Raw genomic sequence first — 16,752 nt, 5'->3', positions numbered from 1 at the left:
TATTATTCGTTATGATTTAAACTGATTTGTATTTTGCAAAACAGTTCCGTTATTTTGTATAAAAGTTCGTAGTTACTGTAAATAATAATAAATTACTGTATCAGATATTGTATTATTTTTTCTATACAAATTCTCTATATAAAATTAAGAGTCACAGTACGCTTAGCCTAGTCATTATATATCGAGTGTCATGCACTACGACTAGTCAGGCAGCGCCGGCAGATAATAAACACGTCTCACTTGTGGTTCAAGCGTAGGCTCGAACACCTAAATAGAACCGTTTTTCCCCCGAAGGGTAAAAAACGGATATTTAGGTTTCAGCCGTAGCTTGAACCACACCTAAGGGCCTTGCCGGCTCCTTGCTCAAGGTACTGAAGAAGATGGCCACCGGGCGCTGCCTGCCTAGACACTCCCTTCATTCATGACAGACAAGGACAGGTATAGTTGAGACATCACAAATTTAGCTAGTGTGCGAAAGAGATAGAAGATGTTGACGACGGATATTGGAAGGGTAATCTCACTTGTGGTTCAAGCTACGGCTGAAACCTAAATATCCGTTTTTTACCCTTCGGGGGAAAAACGGTTCTATTAAAAAATAAAAAATGACGTAAGATTCACGCGCATTTTTGCACTCGGATTTATATGGGAAAGGCTAATTCATATACATCGATGGGTAAAACGCTGTTTCGCTTTAACAGTGTCTTAAGTCTAAGCAAAGTCAAACTGTAGATTTCAACCTTATATTCAATGAAATTAATTATCAGCACCATATTACCATACAAATCTAATAATTCTGACCATCAAAGGGGTACAATAGTACCTACTTTGAATAAATGATTTTGACTTTCGAGTTTGAGTTTGAACCAATAATACGAAATAAGCATAAAAGTATCTAAGTTTGTTGAAGCCTTAAACGCGAGCCTTAGCCCGAATTTGCAGGATCACGCTATTTTTTATTCGAAAACCACCTGACCACAAGCTCACCTAAAAAGACCATTCCTCACATACAATACCACAACGCATCCTGTGTCAATGACCAAAACTGACTCACCGATGCCCGTTACCAATGAGTAAGAATTAATTAAACTCCGAGAAAACGATAAAATTAACACTAAATGACCGGTACTTGGTCAATACGACCTAATGTCGTAATTTATATAGATAATAAAATTAAAAGTATGGATGTGACACTATATTGACTAATCATAAAGGCAAAAGTGCACTAGATTATGGGAAAGAACACTCATGCTATGGACAGAGCCGATAGACTGAACCAAATCTACTATAGACTCAAGTTGGTCTTTAGCATAAGTTCCAGGCTGTTAAGCAACAAAGAAAAAACTGTACATTGTAATTTTTTTACTATATAATCTGCCTCATATTAAACATAAATTCAAAATTTGAAAACCCCCGACACAAAACTCTCTAAAAAGTAAATAACTTTCAAACGGCTGAACCGATTTTCTTGGATTATAGCTAAGAACACTCTCGATCAAGCCAACTTTCAAACAAAAAAAAAAAAACTAAATTAAAATCGGTTCATTCGTTTAGGAGCTACGATGCTACAGACAGATACACACGTCAAACTTATAACACCCCTCTTATTGGGTCGGGGGTTAAAAAACGTCAATAACCATGACCGCTCTATTAAGAGTGATAGTATATATTTTATCTCAATCAATAAATCATGAAACAATCTAAGGATCAATGTACCCAGTAGCGAGGATTACCGTTGCACGAAGGGACGTGAGTGTCTAAGTGTTAATCGATGAAATTGCAATGGTTCGTCCGACTTGAAGAACAGAGTTGAAAATGACTTCCAAGATTAGGTTACCGTTAAGGTTCAGTACGCTTCGACGAAAATCGACGATTTAGGATTTCTTTTAGTCAACGAGCAATACGCCTGCGAGAAGATTATGTGTTGTTTGTTGTATTATTGTCGATTAGCTTTTAAAAAAGTCTGTTTGGATAAACTATAGTATTTTTGTCTTTGAATTTGATTTTAAGATACATTACTGAAGCACAGTAATGTTTCCTAAATCACACTAATATTATAAAGGCGAAAGTTTGTGTGTATGTATGTGTGTATGTTTGTTACTCTTTCACTTAAAAACTACTGAACGGATTTGGCTGTTTGAAATGAAGATAGATAATATCCTGGATTAGCACACAGGCTACTTTTTATCCCGGAAAAACAAAGAGATCCCACGGGATTTTAAAAACCTAAATCCACGCGGATGAAGCTAGTTGAGAATGAAAGTTTCATTCTCAATTTAACTCTAGAGACTACCTATTTATATCTTATTGTAATTATTTACACTGACAGAATATAGAGTTACTACTTACTACTACACAAAAGATAAAAAAGAGAACAAAATACTAACAATTAAAGCATACTTCGATGACATTTCTATGATTTAAGTATATTTTCGGTTCAGTGGCGAAGCACTTTGGGTTGAATTTGATAACACCTCTAAATATTTTGAACCCTATGGTCAAGTCATTTGACAGAGAGTAACCTTACATTAGCATTTAATTACTCGAGGTCAAGGGCCGCGTTACTTTTGGTTTTTTTAGTTGATAACTGTAATTTGGAATTATGGCAAGGACGGGTCCGTAAACATGTTCATGACAAGGCGCCGAGATAAAAGATTTGATACGTTATTTATGGAGGTGTGCGATTGGGAATAATTGGGTATGGATGTAGTACTTAGAAGTGTTTATTTTTAACTTTATCTGATGTCTAAAAAACCTGCATGCCTGAGAGTTCGCCATGAGCTTCTCAAAGGTATAATATGTAAAAGTATGCAAGTGTAAATTAAAAATTTATAACACCCCCGCCAAGTGAAGGTTACAGTAACTAGAAAAGAGCTGATAATTTTCAAAAGGCTGAACTGATTTTCTTAGATTTTAACTAAGAATTTCTTTACATTGAAGAAAAACGTAAGAATTTTTTTATTGAAGACATTTTTGAGGTACTTAATGCGTAACCAGGGCTGATTACCTAAAGGTTCAAAATGCATTCAAGCATATGCGGGCCAGGGTGATATAGAGTTAGGTAGACTTACCTTCAAGTCTCAATAAAGGTTGTGTAGGAAATAACAGATAAGCAAGTATAAATTATTATAAAATGTATCGGGTGAGGAATAAAGTACCTCTATAATGTTACAAACTCACGTTCAACCATTATATGCCAAGGGCGAGCGATGCGATCTGTCTTATGTCAGCTAATAACATGGTACAACATAAACCCTTTCAAAAGCTGAGATTAGCGATCTTGTATAACACTAGACATAGCTACTTTGTAAATAGAACTAAGGGTTTAGACCAGAGGTTCCCAGTTTTTTATTCTCATATGGACCACTTTCATAAACCTGGATCCGGTGGACCCCTATATTAAGCGTTAGGCGCGAGTAAATAATTAGGCGTAATGACAATTTTTGTACTGCAAACCTGCCAAAATATCAAATTCAATCTTGGATAAGACTAATTTTACGTTGGTGAAATCGGTCCTTAGTAGTATAGGTACGACATTTTTGGAATAGACACTTATTTAAATATTTTTGCATGTAGGATGGTTTTGTCTCTAAGAAAGGCTTTTCAGAAAATATACACGAGCAAAGCTAGGTGGATCAGTAATATAATTGCCATAATTGCACAACATTGAGATCTCATTACAATTAATGTTATAACGCAATAGATGGATTGTTTTTCCATTATCAGTCGTTTGCACCACTTCCGCGATGCAGCTGAAGGGTTAGTACAATTTTTAACTACTTCGTATGTCTAGAGCAGAGAAAAAGACTGTACTTTATCCACGAAAAGAAGTTCTTATAGCACTTTTTCTGTTACGTGATCACATACAAATAGTTTTCAAAAACATTCGAAGTTCAATTTAAAAATGTTAACATACATTAACCCTGAAAATACTCCTTTTTCTGGACAGTCGTTTTATAAGGATCTTTGGGTACATTTTTGGGTCCATTAAAGCCTCACTAGCTCAACGGTTGAAGAGCGGACTGAATTCCGAAAGGTCGGCGGTTCAAATCCCACCCGTTGCACTATTCTCGTACCTACACCACAAGCCTTACGCTTAATTGGCCAAAAGGGGAATATTGGTCATGAATAGGATGTAGTCTTTTTAAACAAAACAACTTACTTTTACATTATAGTTTCGATACTCGATATCTATGAACGGTTATAGATTTCGAGTATCGAACGGACGTTATCGAATTGTGCAACTTGTACTAAGAGTAGTCTTATCAACAAGGTCGCCCGCATTGCCTATGTGCTGCGTTTAATCGCTTGCATTTCTTTCCTATGACTTTGTTCTGTTGTGGAGTTAACGTGCTTGCTTGTAATGACGTAGTTTCTTTACTTGACTACAAAATTAGTCCTTGATTGCGATCTGGTAAATAACTGTCTATTCGTCTATCGTCGTCAATCTAAAGCCATAACTGCTGGGGTTTGAAAGTTTAACCCCAGGTGTCGCAGGTGTCTACTGAGCAAAGATTTTTGGGAATTCCAACCAAAAGTTTGTATGAAAGTCTGTCATTTTTCAAGTTATACCTACACGTATCTATGAAAATTGGTATTTGGCCTTTTGGTTAAAAATGAGTATCTATATGTATACGTATTTCAGGGTTTTTAAAAATTTCACTCTAATGCGGATAATAGGGGATGAAAGTTTGTATGAAAATCCGTTATTTTCAAGTTATATCTATGAGAGTGGTATTTTGGATCCCGGATAAAAATGAAGAATTATGTGTTTCAGGATTTTTGAAAATACCACCCTTCATTGATTTTCAAAATTTTTTCTCAAACGAAGCTGGGGCGGGTCAGCTAGTCATATCACACTTCACACTAGAATTATGAAGGTGAAAGTTTGCGTGTCTTAACACAAGCTACTTTTTATCCCAGAAAATCAAAGAGTTCCCACGGGATTTTAAGTCTATATCCACGCGAACGAAGTCGCGGGTATCAGCTAGTTATTCTATAAAACCAATTCACTCTTTTACCGTTGATTTAATAATAATATGGTACAGTAATTGTAGGCCATACTTATTTTTATGCAATCAATAAATAAATCAATACGGTAAGGTTAATAATGGTTATGCTTCTTAGTTCTTTACCTCTTTCAAATTACTAGTCATTGAATCTTAAACTGTGTCATAACCAAGTAAACACATATAGCAAGAGATGGTGGTAAAATAACCACCCAATCTGTTATATCCTGACATAGACTTTTTATCCCTTCCCTGATCCCTGATCTTCAAAAACCTATATCCACGCGGACGAAGTCGCGGGCATGCTCTAGTTAAATATAAAACGATGATTTTCGGTGTTAAAACATCGTCCATCTCTCTCTTGTATATGTCTCATCATTAGATTGCAACAGCAGGCTCCTACGCAAATAAATTTTATTGTATACGACGCGATAGAGACTTTTCCATACTGACTCATATTTTCGACGACTTTATTATATCAATTTGACAAATTATTTCGTATCCCGTATGGTCTAGTGGCTAGGATACCTGGCTTTCACCCAGGAGGCTCGGGTTCGATTCCCGGTACGGGAAATTAACTTTTTCTTGTTTTTTTTTTGCCATTTACTTTAACTTTTTAACTTGTCACTATTACTATTATTAATCGATTATAAATAACGATTTAAAACTGTAGTGGTATACCTAAAACAGTTCAAATTATTTTGTGGAGATGACTCACTGTCTACGTAGATCCTAAAATAATAAACAGACATACTTATCTGAAATATAATATAATATATGTATACGAAATACATATTTGTTTGTACATAATTTTTTTGTTGTTCAGATCAATGGAAATCATATAATTAAGTTACAAAACAAAACAAGTATTTAATGTAGGGCTACATTATTTTAGTCAACAGTTTAAATGAAATCTCCCGGTCATCTCCTAGACTATATTGAATATCCAAGTCTAAATTTTAATGGTGTGTATAATTCGCCAAAGATCGTATCGATCCTAATGTAACGGGTGAGCAATAAACGTAATGGTTTGTATATTATCTGTGCATTATTCTCTGACGTTTAGACAATTACAAGCCAATTATACAGCCATTGTGTTCCGTAGATTATGGCCCGGGCGATTCAGGGTAATAACATAAACATACTGACCACGCCTCGTTGCTTTTATTATCATTATACTAGTTACGATTATTTGTTATTAGTATGGATAAGACATTATTTATTGTTCGGTCGATGTTTGAACAGTTGTTGTTATATTACAGGTGGGGTCTTGGACTACGATTTTGATACTTGGAATTGAAAATGAAAATTATGATGACCATCATGATCGCCGCGCCGGTTTACTATTAGGGTTGGACCTCCTATCATTTGAAGGGCTTTGGCTAGCTTAGTGACAGCTTCATACATTTTTGAGAACATCATGGAGAACTCTATACTTAGCGAAAAACTGAAATATTAGAGTAAAATTGTTTTTCTGTCGCTTGGTATACTTTAATGTTGTTGTACAATCATATTCATGGGCTCAGAATTTTCTCCTCTTTCATTTGACACTCCACTCGATACAATAGCAAAAAAAATTTTTTGAGACCTTCATTTTTTATGTAAAATCCGTTAGGTCAATTTTTTTCGTATGTCACCCGGACCTTTACAACGAATCGATTGACACCTATTCATCAAAATCGGCCCAGTAGTTTAGGCGCTACGGTGGAACACACAGAATTTGGATACAAACTACACACAAAAACTGCTAAAATCATAATTTCCTTTTGGGTTTGCCGCAGTCGGGTAAAATGACCCCGGACGAGTTTGAAACTAGTTAGGCATAAAATAAGTATGTAGGCAATATCTTTTATTATTTTACAAGGTCGTTTAAATAATTTTAATCTTCAATGTGAATAATATTATTCTTTGCTAAAGATGGTATGCTTACGCTCTTATGTTTGACATTGTCATTTCATATCCCGTATGGTCTAGTGGCTAGGATACCTGGCTTTCACCCAGGAGGCTCGGGTTCGATTCCCGGTACGGGAAGCTTTTTTAATTTTGTGTTAATATTTGTTTCGATTATTGTAAATACTTACACAATTTTTAATCATATTATGGAATCGGTGCCAATGTCTGACGTCATGACGTGACGTCACAGCCGGTAGTAGGTAATAATATTATCGTGATTCACTTCTCGATCGCTAGGCACTGATAAGAAGATAAGAGCAAAAGATAATATCAAAAATAGGTAGGTAGATACCTACGTCATAACTCATGAGTATTTCTTACTCTTTCTATTTTTTGCTCTCGCTCCTTGGGTCTTTGAAACGACTGACCTTGCGACAGTAAACTCAGTAGATTGCGTTGGTTAATAAGCAATGTTGACCCAAGTCGGGAATTCGATGGGTGACCGACTTGAAGGTCCGTTTTTTCGATTTCGTCGTGCCTAGGAGAGCCTTTAGACACGGTTATTATCACATCTTTTAATCATCGTCATCATCATCATCCCATCGATAGCTTAAGAAAAGTATCTACCGTGATCAGTAGGTTACGGGTCTCCTCTCAAAATGAGAAGAGCTTGGCAATAGTTTGTCAAGTGGGAGGGCAGGCGGTGCATGCCCCCCACGGCTAAACATGCAGGAAAAGCCAGCCACCAAGCAAGGAATACGCACCTCCACCACGCAGCACCACACAAATCGCAAAACCACTCGCAACCCCGACACCGGAGCATCCTCAGGAGATGTAGACCTTACAATGCACAATTGCACGCAATTGCATGCTGCATGTTGCACCATACAGATTTGTCTGGTACAGCGGATTATAATGAACTAGAGGATGCCCGCGGCCTCACCTGCTTGGTTATCGGTTTTTTAAATCCCGTAGGAACTCTTTGGTTTTCCGGGATAAAAAGTAGCCTATGTCCTTTCGCGGGATGTACTCCAAGTCTGTACCAAATTTCATTAAAATCGATTCAGCTGTTGGGCCGTGAAAACGTAGCAGACAGACACACTTTCACATTTATAATATAAGTATGGATTAAGCTTGTGTTTCCTTATAATGTCCTGAAGAGCTTCCTGGCTCACCAGCCCTGAGATGTTACTCTATCGTCAATACATCTGCAGGAAATAAAATTGCACACAATTTTAAAAATAATATGAGTGCATTGTAATTGCACTTTTCGTCACATCCAGTGTAAACAACCTCAACGTAGCACGGTCTATTTATTTAGGATCACCGAGTGGTTCGTCGGCCGGTCGTCGTCGCCTGGCTCTAACATTTTTTTTTTGTTTTTTAGGGTTCCGTACCTCAAAAGGAAAAACGGTACCCTTATAGGATCACTTTCTTGTCCGTCCGTCTGTCTGTCAGTCTGTCCGTCCGTCCGTCCGTCGTGTCCATAGACTTACGATTTTTTCGCTACGTGTCTGTCAAGAAAACCTATAGAGCACTTCCCGTTAACCTAGAATCATAACATTTGGCATGTAGGTAGGTCTTACAGCACAAATAAAGGAAAAAATCCAAAAACCGTAAAGTGGTTCTTACTTCTTACATCATTAAAAAAAATTAAAATGTTTCAATTTTCAAAATAAGGTTTAACTATACCAAGTGGGATATCATATGAAAGGACTTAACCTGTTATTCTATCTTTATTGTACAAAATGTCGATAAAATACTCGAGTACGGAATCCTCGGTGCGCGAGTCTGACTCGCACTTGGCCGGGTTTTTTTTAATATTCACAGACTTTGCTGCAGTCAGACCTGGGAGCAAGTGATGACGCCTATTCACTCTTGACTTGAAGGTACCCATTTTACAATTGGAGGGGAACACTGATGCTGAAAGGGCGTTCCATATCCTAGAGGTTCGAATTAGAAATGAGGAGGCAAATCGACTACAAATATATACCTACAGATACTGATTGAATTTACCTATTTCGGGATTTTCGGAAAAATCCCCTGACCGATTTTCAAAAATTTTTACGTCAGCAAAGCCTTGGCAGCTTTAATAATATAATAAGCCAAGAAAAATCAATGTACTTACTAAGAACAAAGTCGTGGTTAAAGCTCAATATAAAACAAAACTAAGTTCAAAAAGCACAAGTTAAATCATAACTTCTGTTCCGAACAATATGAAAATCTGTCCGTATTCTAGTATTTTCAATTCAAGTATTTTTAAAACTTCTTCTTGTACGGAGACTAAGGGCGGTTACAGATAAGGGTTTTTTCTGTGCGTTTTACGCTCGTTTTTCGCGCTCCAATAAATTAAATGCGTGCACGCGCTCATTTCAGCATGTTCACTCGCACCAGTGGATTATCATCATCATCATCATCATTATCCCATGTGCTTATTACTGAAAACGGGTCCCGTCTCAGAATGAGAAGGATTCGACCACAGTCTACCACGCTGGGCAAGTCGATTGGCAGACTTTGCACACTTTTGGGAACATATTTACAGGGAACTATCAGCCCTCTGGTTTCCTTACGATGTTTTCTCTCACCTTTATAGCAAACTAGAGGATGCGCGCAAACTAAATCCACGCAGGATTTAGGTTTTTAAAGATCCCGTGGGAACTGTTTGATTTTGTGGGATAAAAAGTTGCCTATGTTAATTACAGGGACGCAAGCTACCTCGCTACCAGATTTCATACAAATCGGTTAAGCGGATGGGTCTTTAGGAATCCCGTGGGAGCTCTGTTTGATTTTCCGAGATAAAAAGTAGCCTATGTCCGGGACATAAGCTAACCTTGTACCAAATTTCGTCACAATCGGTAAAATTGTTGGGCCGTGAAAAGGTAGCAGACAGACAGACAGACAGATAGACAGACTGACAGACAGATAAACAGACACACTTTCGCATTTATAATACTAGTATGGAAGTATGGATGATATTTTAATTGCTTTAAACACACAACTTCTAATACTTAGTTAGAGGTGCTTGCACTGCTTGAAGAAACGGCTCGCGTGTACACGAGCTTATAAACGCGTGTACGCTTGTACAAAAGAGTAAATGCGTGTATGACTTAAAAGACGCAAGTTACGTGTACATAAACGAGTTAATGCGTTTAAAAAACGCTAATCTGAAACCGTCCTAATGCGGACGCTCCATAGTAACTAGTAGTTAGTGTAAAATAATACTTTGTACACACTTCAGAAAGTCGCTTATCGGAAATCGGGGCAAAATTACATTTCTCAGTTTTTTTCCTTATTTTTTATTTCTATTTGGCAAAGTATGTAACTACTGTTTTAAAAGGGTTCCGTAGTATGAGCAAGCAACCTTTTTTCATGTCGGTCTCTTTACATACATTCTTTTATTACTGTTGTATTTCTATTGAAGTTGTAAAATACAAAAACTAGCACGTAAAACTAGTACTTACTGTTATAAGCATATTCATACTTATTCAAAATTTAGACTCCAGATGGGTTCTAAACTAAACGGGCTTACCTAGACTAAATACTAGAATCTATACTTATAATGGAAATCACTCACAATAGATTAAACGCTAGAAAAAAAATTAACGGTAGGTTTTCCAGAACATAATTAACTGACTTTTTAATCTCTTTGATTGCAGGACCTCTTGAATAGGTTTTTTAAAATCATAAGTGTCAGTTTTGCAAGAGTAAGTAATTTTCACCACTATTATACACTAGAAGATGCCCGCGGCTTCGCCCGCGTGGATTTCGGTTTTTGAAATCCCGTAGGAACTCTTTGATTTTCCGGAATAAAAAGTAGCCTATGTGCTAATCCAGGATATTACCCATCTCCATTCTAAATTTCAGCCAAATCCATTCAGTAGTTATTGCGTGAAAGAGTAACAAACATACACACACACACACACACACACACACACAAACTTTCGCCTTTATAATATTAGTGTGAAGTGTGATACATTACGGGTTGCACAAGACAACGTGTAGTTGCTTACATATAGAAAGAAAATATTACTAGAGGAATGTTGAAATATATGCATGTGGAGGGAAAAAAGAGGAGAGACCAAAGAAAAAGTGCATGGATTGCGTGAAAGCGGATATGCGTATAAAAAGGTGGATGATACGTTGATGGATGACAGAAGCGATTGCAAGAAGAAGGTGAGAAAGAAAATTTCACCGAAAAAACAACTTTGTTTAGAATATCTTGTTATGTTTGGTTCACGGTCAGCCGTATTTTTAACCCCCGACCCAAAAAGAGGGGTGTTATAAGTTTGACGTGTGTATCTGTGTATCTGTGTATCTGTGTGTCTGTGTATCTGTGTATCTGTCTGTGGCATCGTAGCGCCTAAACGAATGAACCGATTTTAATTTAGTTTTTTTTTGTTTGAAAGGTGGCTTGATCGAGAGTGTTCTTAGCTATAATCCAAAAAAATTGGTTCAGCCGTTTAAAAGTTATCAGCTCTTTTCTAGTTTTCTTGTAGAAAAGAAGGTTAACTAACCGTTAGGTTCATAATATTATGTCAATTGACAAATGTCAAGCTGTCAAGATGGACGTTGCCTACATACATAATTATTTATTTGAAAATGATGTTTTGGAAAACTCAGATACTTTGGATAGCTATAATCCTAGAAAATCAGTTCAGCCGTTTGAAAGTTATCAGCTCTTTTCTAGTTACGGTAACTTTCACTTGTCGGGGGTGTTATAAATTTTTAATTTACACTTGTATTATCTACGGAACACTGATTGTAAAAGAAAACTTGCACTTGTCGTGTTATTTCTATTTGGCAAACTACGTAAGTATGATTTTTTGTGAAGAGTAGGTATTATTACGTTACTCTTGAGTGTTGAGGCGACCTTGGCAGTAGAACGGTCAGTGACGTTGGCAGAATACCTATTTTAATTGATTTTAGATGCGAACTTCTCTCGTTGCATCGTATTCTGTGTGTTATATCTGTTAGATATACCTATCGTATCTATTTTACCCCCTAGAAATCCGCTAGAGAAATCCTTTTCTAGCGGATGTCTGCGGCATAATGTGCTGAGAACTATCTGGATGCCTTTAAACTCGATCTGTCCAGTATAGTTTGTTTGAGCTGTGCGTTAGATCAGTCAGTCAGTCAGTCACTTTTTCCTTTTATATTATTTAAAGACTTCCCGCCCCGGTTTCGCATGGGTTAATTTGCGATAATCTACATTGCAATGTAGATTATCACAATGGCACAATAACGCAGTAGTTAGCGCTGTGGTTTTATAGTTATAGGTGCAAGATTCGTTCCCCGGCAGCAATTTGAGCATTTATTGATCTTTTTTTCTATTTTAGATTAAACTTTTCATGGTGGAGATAAAATTCATACATTTATTTTAATGTACACTGTATATTTAAACTGTCAAAATAATAATTATTCATTAGTGTTGTTTGAAAGTTAAATTTAAGATTTAAGATTAATGTCTGTAATTACTAAGAATCGAGAAAATAAAAATATGTATTATAGTTGAAAAATGCTTTGTAGTTTTTTTTGATTTGGCAGAGCGACCACTACTTTTCCTTTACCCTTTGTATTCTAGGTAATGTTACATCAGCTATTACTGTTGGGTGTGTTTCAAATAGAGATAGTCATTTTTAACCCCCGACCCAAAAAGAGGGGTGTTATAAGTTTGACGTGTGTATCTGTGTATATGTATTCTGTGTATCTGTCTGTGGCATCGTAGCTCCTAAACTAATGAACCGATTTTAATTTAGTTTTTTTTGTTTGAAAGGGGGCTTGATCGAGAGTGTTCTTAGTTATAATCCAAGAAAATCGGTTCAACCGTTTGAAAGTTATCAGCTGTTTTCTAGTTACTGTAACCTTCACTTGTCTTCTTTCCTTCTTTTTAATTTACACTTGTTTAAAATAGCGAGCATATTCAGGGGAAAATAGCCGGTAGAAGAAAGCCTGGCCGAAGATGAACATCGTGGCTCAAGAATTTATGCCAATGGTACAGGAAGAGTACCCGACCTTCTTTCCACGCAGCATCCAAGGTGCTGCAGATAGCCCTAATGGTTGCCAACCTCTGATAGGAGACGGCACTTCGAGAAGAAGATGAAGAAGTGAGCAAACGAGCACTCGGGTCACCTGATAATATGTGGAGACCGCGTATCAGCAAGCCCAGTGTGGGATGACCTCCGACCTGCTGGAATGACTGACGACCCGGGAAGTGGGTGGATGCGGAAGGCGGAGGATCGTGTATGGTTTTTTTTTTTTTAATATCATAAAGTGCTGAGGACAGTACTTTACTAACATTACAATCTAGCCTACGAATAGCGCTAATAAGCAATATTATATTAACCTAAACTTATAAAAGTACTTATATCTAAGAATCGGTCCATTAACTTATCTTAGTTTACAGTTAGTTTTCATTGAAAGACACTTTGTTCTTGTGTTATTTGAAATGCACTAGCACTAAATTTTCACTTTGTTTTTTTCTAGGGTGTTTATTTCGTGTATGGTGGCGCGCTCTTGGGAAGGCCTATGTCCAGCAGTGGACGCAAAAAATCTGATTGATTGATTGATATAAAACTCTACGGAACCCTCTCATCACACGAGTCCTACGCCTCTTGACCGTATTGTTAATCTAGTCTGCAAATTTCATAATTTTGGCAACCCATTAACTTTTTGTTATCTTAGGTCAGGCTATTAGCATGTTATATGACTAATGTTGGCTTAGACTAAAGTTAGGCTTGATAGCATTAGTCACCTTCACCTTGCTTCAAAAGGTCAATGCCTTTTTGGGGGGTAACGTACGCTAATTGAGGTTATGTAAGGGGTGACTCGGGGTCGTTTGATATGAAAATCAATGATGTTACGTCAAATCTTGGTATTTAAACTATAGTGTACACTGCCAACCCACACTTTGCTAGCGTGGTGGACTATGGTAAGACCCTTAATCCGCCTTAGACTGCATCATCACTTACCACCAGGTGTGATTGCAGTCAAGGGCTAACTTATATTAAATTAAAAAAAAAAAACCGGTCAAGTGCAAGTCAGACTCGCGCACCGAGGGTTCCGTACTCGGGAATTTTTTCCACATTTTGCATAATAAATCAAATATGCATAAAAATAAATAAAAATCTGTTTTAGTATGTAGGTACAGGTAAAGCCCTTTCATATTACCCCACTTGGTATAGTTTTTTTTACTTTGAAAACTAAAACACATTTTAATTTTTTTGTGTAATGTAAAAGAAAAAAAACCGAAAACCGTCAATTTGTGGTTACTTCCCAAAAAAAGGTTTCAATTTTCAAAGTAAGATAACTATGCCAAGTGGGGTATCATATGAAAGGGCTTTACCTGTACATTCTAAATCAGGTTTTATTTATTTTTATGCATAATAGTTTTTGATATATCGTGCAAAATATCGGAGAAATACCCGAGTACGGAACCCTCGGTGCGCGAGTCTGACTCGCACTTGGCCGGTTTTTTAGCGCAAATCTAGTTCCTAGTTGTTACTATGCGAGTTACCGGCGGTGGGTGCGTTACCCTCGACGTCACCGACCTCGCGGCAAGGTGAAGGTGACTCGGCATTTGGGAGCCAAGGCTGTGTCATAGTGCCAACATGTCGGCTAGAACTTCTGACGTAATCTAGATTTAGACCTGACCCCAAATAAATCCCAAATTATTAAAAACTGAACAATTCATCTTTTTTAAATTCCACGGGAACTCTTTGATTTCATATATTTTTTTTAATTTAGATACAAGTTAGCCCTTGACTGAAATAGGTATCACCTGGTGGTAAGTGAAGATGCAATCTAAGATGTTAGTGGGCTAACCTGGAAGGGGTATGGCAGTTTTCATTAAATCCATTCCCCTTTCCACACGACATCGTGCCGGAACGCTAAAACGCATGGCGGTACGGCTTTGCTGGTAACTAACCACGGCCGAAGCCTCCCAGCAGACCAGGCCGGTTTAGAAATTATTAAATTCCAAATCTCCGCCGGAAATCGAACCCGGGACCTTCCACTAATAAGACCACAGCTTACCACTGCGCCAGGGAGGCTGCCAATATCTCTGTCTGTACCAAATATCTCTAGTGTTATATTTTGAGTGTAAAATATGATACACTAGCTGATACCCGCGACTTCGTTCGCGTGGATGTAGGTTTTTTGAAATTCCCGTGAGAACTCTTTGATTTTCCGGAATAAAAAGTAGCCTATGTGCTAATCCAGGGTATAATCTATCTCCATTCTAAATTTCAGCCCAATCCATCCAGTAGTTTTTGCGTGAAGGAGTAACAAACATACACACACACACACACACATACAAACTTTCTCCTTTATAATACTACTAGCCGATGCCCGCGACTTCGCCCGCGTGGATTTAGGTTTTTTGAAATCACGTGGGAACTCTTTGATTTTCCGGGATAAAAAGTAGCCTATGTGCTAATCCAGGATATTATCTACTAGCTGATACCCGCGACTTCGTTCGCGTGGATGTAGGTTTTTTAAAATTCCCGTGGGAATTTTTTGATTTTCCGGGATAAAAAGTAGCCTATGTGCTAATCCATGGTATAATCTATCTCCATTCTAAATTTCAGCCCAATCTGTCCAGTAGTTTTTGCGTGAAGGAGTAACAAACATACACACACACACACACACACACATACAAACTTTCTCCTTTATAATATTAGTGTGATCTCCATTCCAAATTTCAGCCAAATCCGTCTAGTAGTTTTTGCGTGAAGGAGTAACAAACATACACACACACACACACAAACACACACACACACACACACATACAAACTTTCGCCTTTATAATATTAGTGTGATAGTGTGATATTACCCTATCAAACACCCTTGCGAAGCCAGACGGATCAGTTAGTAGGAAATATTCAGTAGAATTACCAGTAAATACCTTGTGGTAATTTCAATGTCGCAATACTTACTGATAATGACTTATTATTGGTTTCTCAGAAAATGTATCAAACACAGGTGCATGTTGGAGTAAAAATGAACTAAAAATGGAGTAAAACCACAAAGTGGAATGACAAATTACTGTTGACGGCCTTTGTAACGCGTCCCTTTGATGTTACAATGTGTTCTAAAGAAACCTCCTCAGCGTGTATTAGGGTTACGCTTGCGATGCGATCTGAAGACGACATTTCTGTCGCATTAAGACTTTTTAATACAAGATGAAGTTGAACAGCACTAAAACCCGGCTACTACCCGCGAACTTCCGATACTTAGATATCGTAAAATTGTTTTTGTGTCGCTCGGTGTATCTTAACATTGTACTTGGTACTATCCAACACTAGCTTCTCCTTTCAGCAAAGGTTGCCTGGTAGAGATTGCTCTGAGCAATAAGGCCGCCTTTGCACACAATTGTTTTTTTTTCTGTTTTCTTCCGTCTGTTGTTCGTTTATACAATTTCATTCGATACAATAACATCCGTCAGAGCAATTTTTTTCGTATAAAATTTAGCCTAGGTCACCCGGGTCATTATAACGAATCGGTTGACACCTCATTCATCAAAATCGGCTCAGTAGTTTAGGCGCTATGGTAGAACACACATAAATACAAACAAGTGCGAGTCGGATTCGCATACGAAGGGTTCCGTACAATCGAGTTCACGGTTTTAGAATTTTTCCTTTGCTTGTGCTATAAGACCTACCTACGTGCCAAATTTCATGATTCTAGGTCAACGGGAAGTAGGTACTCTATTGGTTTTCTTGACAGATACGACGGACGGACAGACGAACAGACAGACAGACAACAAACTGATCCTGTAAGGGTTCCGTTTTTCCTTTTGAGGTACGGAACCCTCAAAAGACTACAAGCATTGCCTTTCTAACAATCTCATAGCCTT

General features: G+C 37.5%; 1 protein-coding gene and 2 non-coding genes across 3 annotated transcripts in view; all 3 read left to right on the top strand.

Annotated features, from left to right (window-relative positions):
- The first annotated feature begins 636 nt into the window (after nucleotides 1-636).
- LOC123875880 overlaps nucleotides 637-16,752 on the top strand; it is a 30,136-nt gene continuing 14,020 nt past the window's right edge. The window contains exon 1 of the mRNA XM_045921945.1: nucleotides 637-673. The gene's annotated coding sequence lies outside the window, so the exon portion shown is untranslated. The remainder of the gene's footprint in view (nucleotides 674-16,752) is intronic.
- Nucleotides 5,508-5,579, top strand: Trnae-uuc. The gene has a single exon. It is a non-coding gene; the product is annotated as a tRNA-Glu (tRNA).
- Nucleotides 6,966-7,037, top strand: Trnae-uuc. The gene has a single exon. It is a non-coding gene; the product is annotated as a tRNA-Glu (tRNA).

This window comes from Maniola jurtina, chromosome 20, assembly GCF_905333055.1.
Source record: "Maniola jurtina chromosome 20, ilManJurt1.1, whole genome shotgun sequence".
Taxonomy (NCBI): Eukaryota; Metazoa; Arthropoda; class Insecta; order Lepidoptera; family Nymphalidae; genus Maniola; species Maniola jurtina.
The sequence above is the reverse complement of the archived record's forward strand: the minus strand, read 5'-3'. Positions and strand labels throughout refer to the sequence as shown.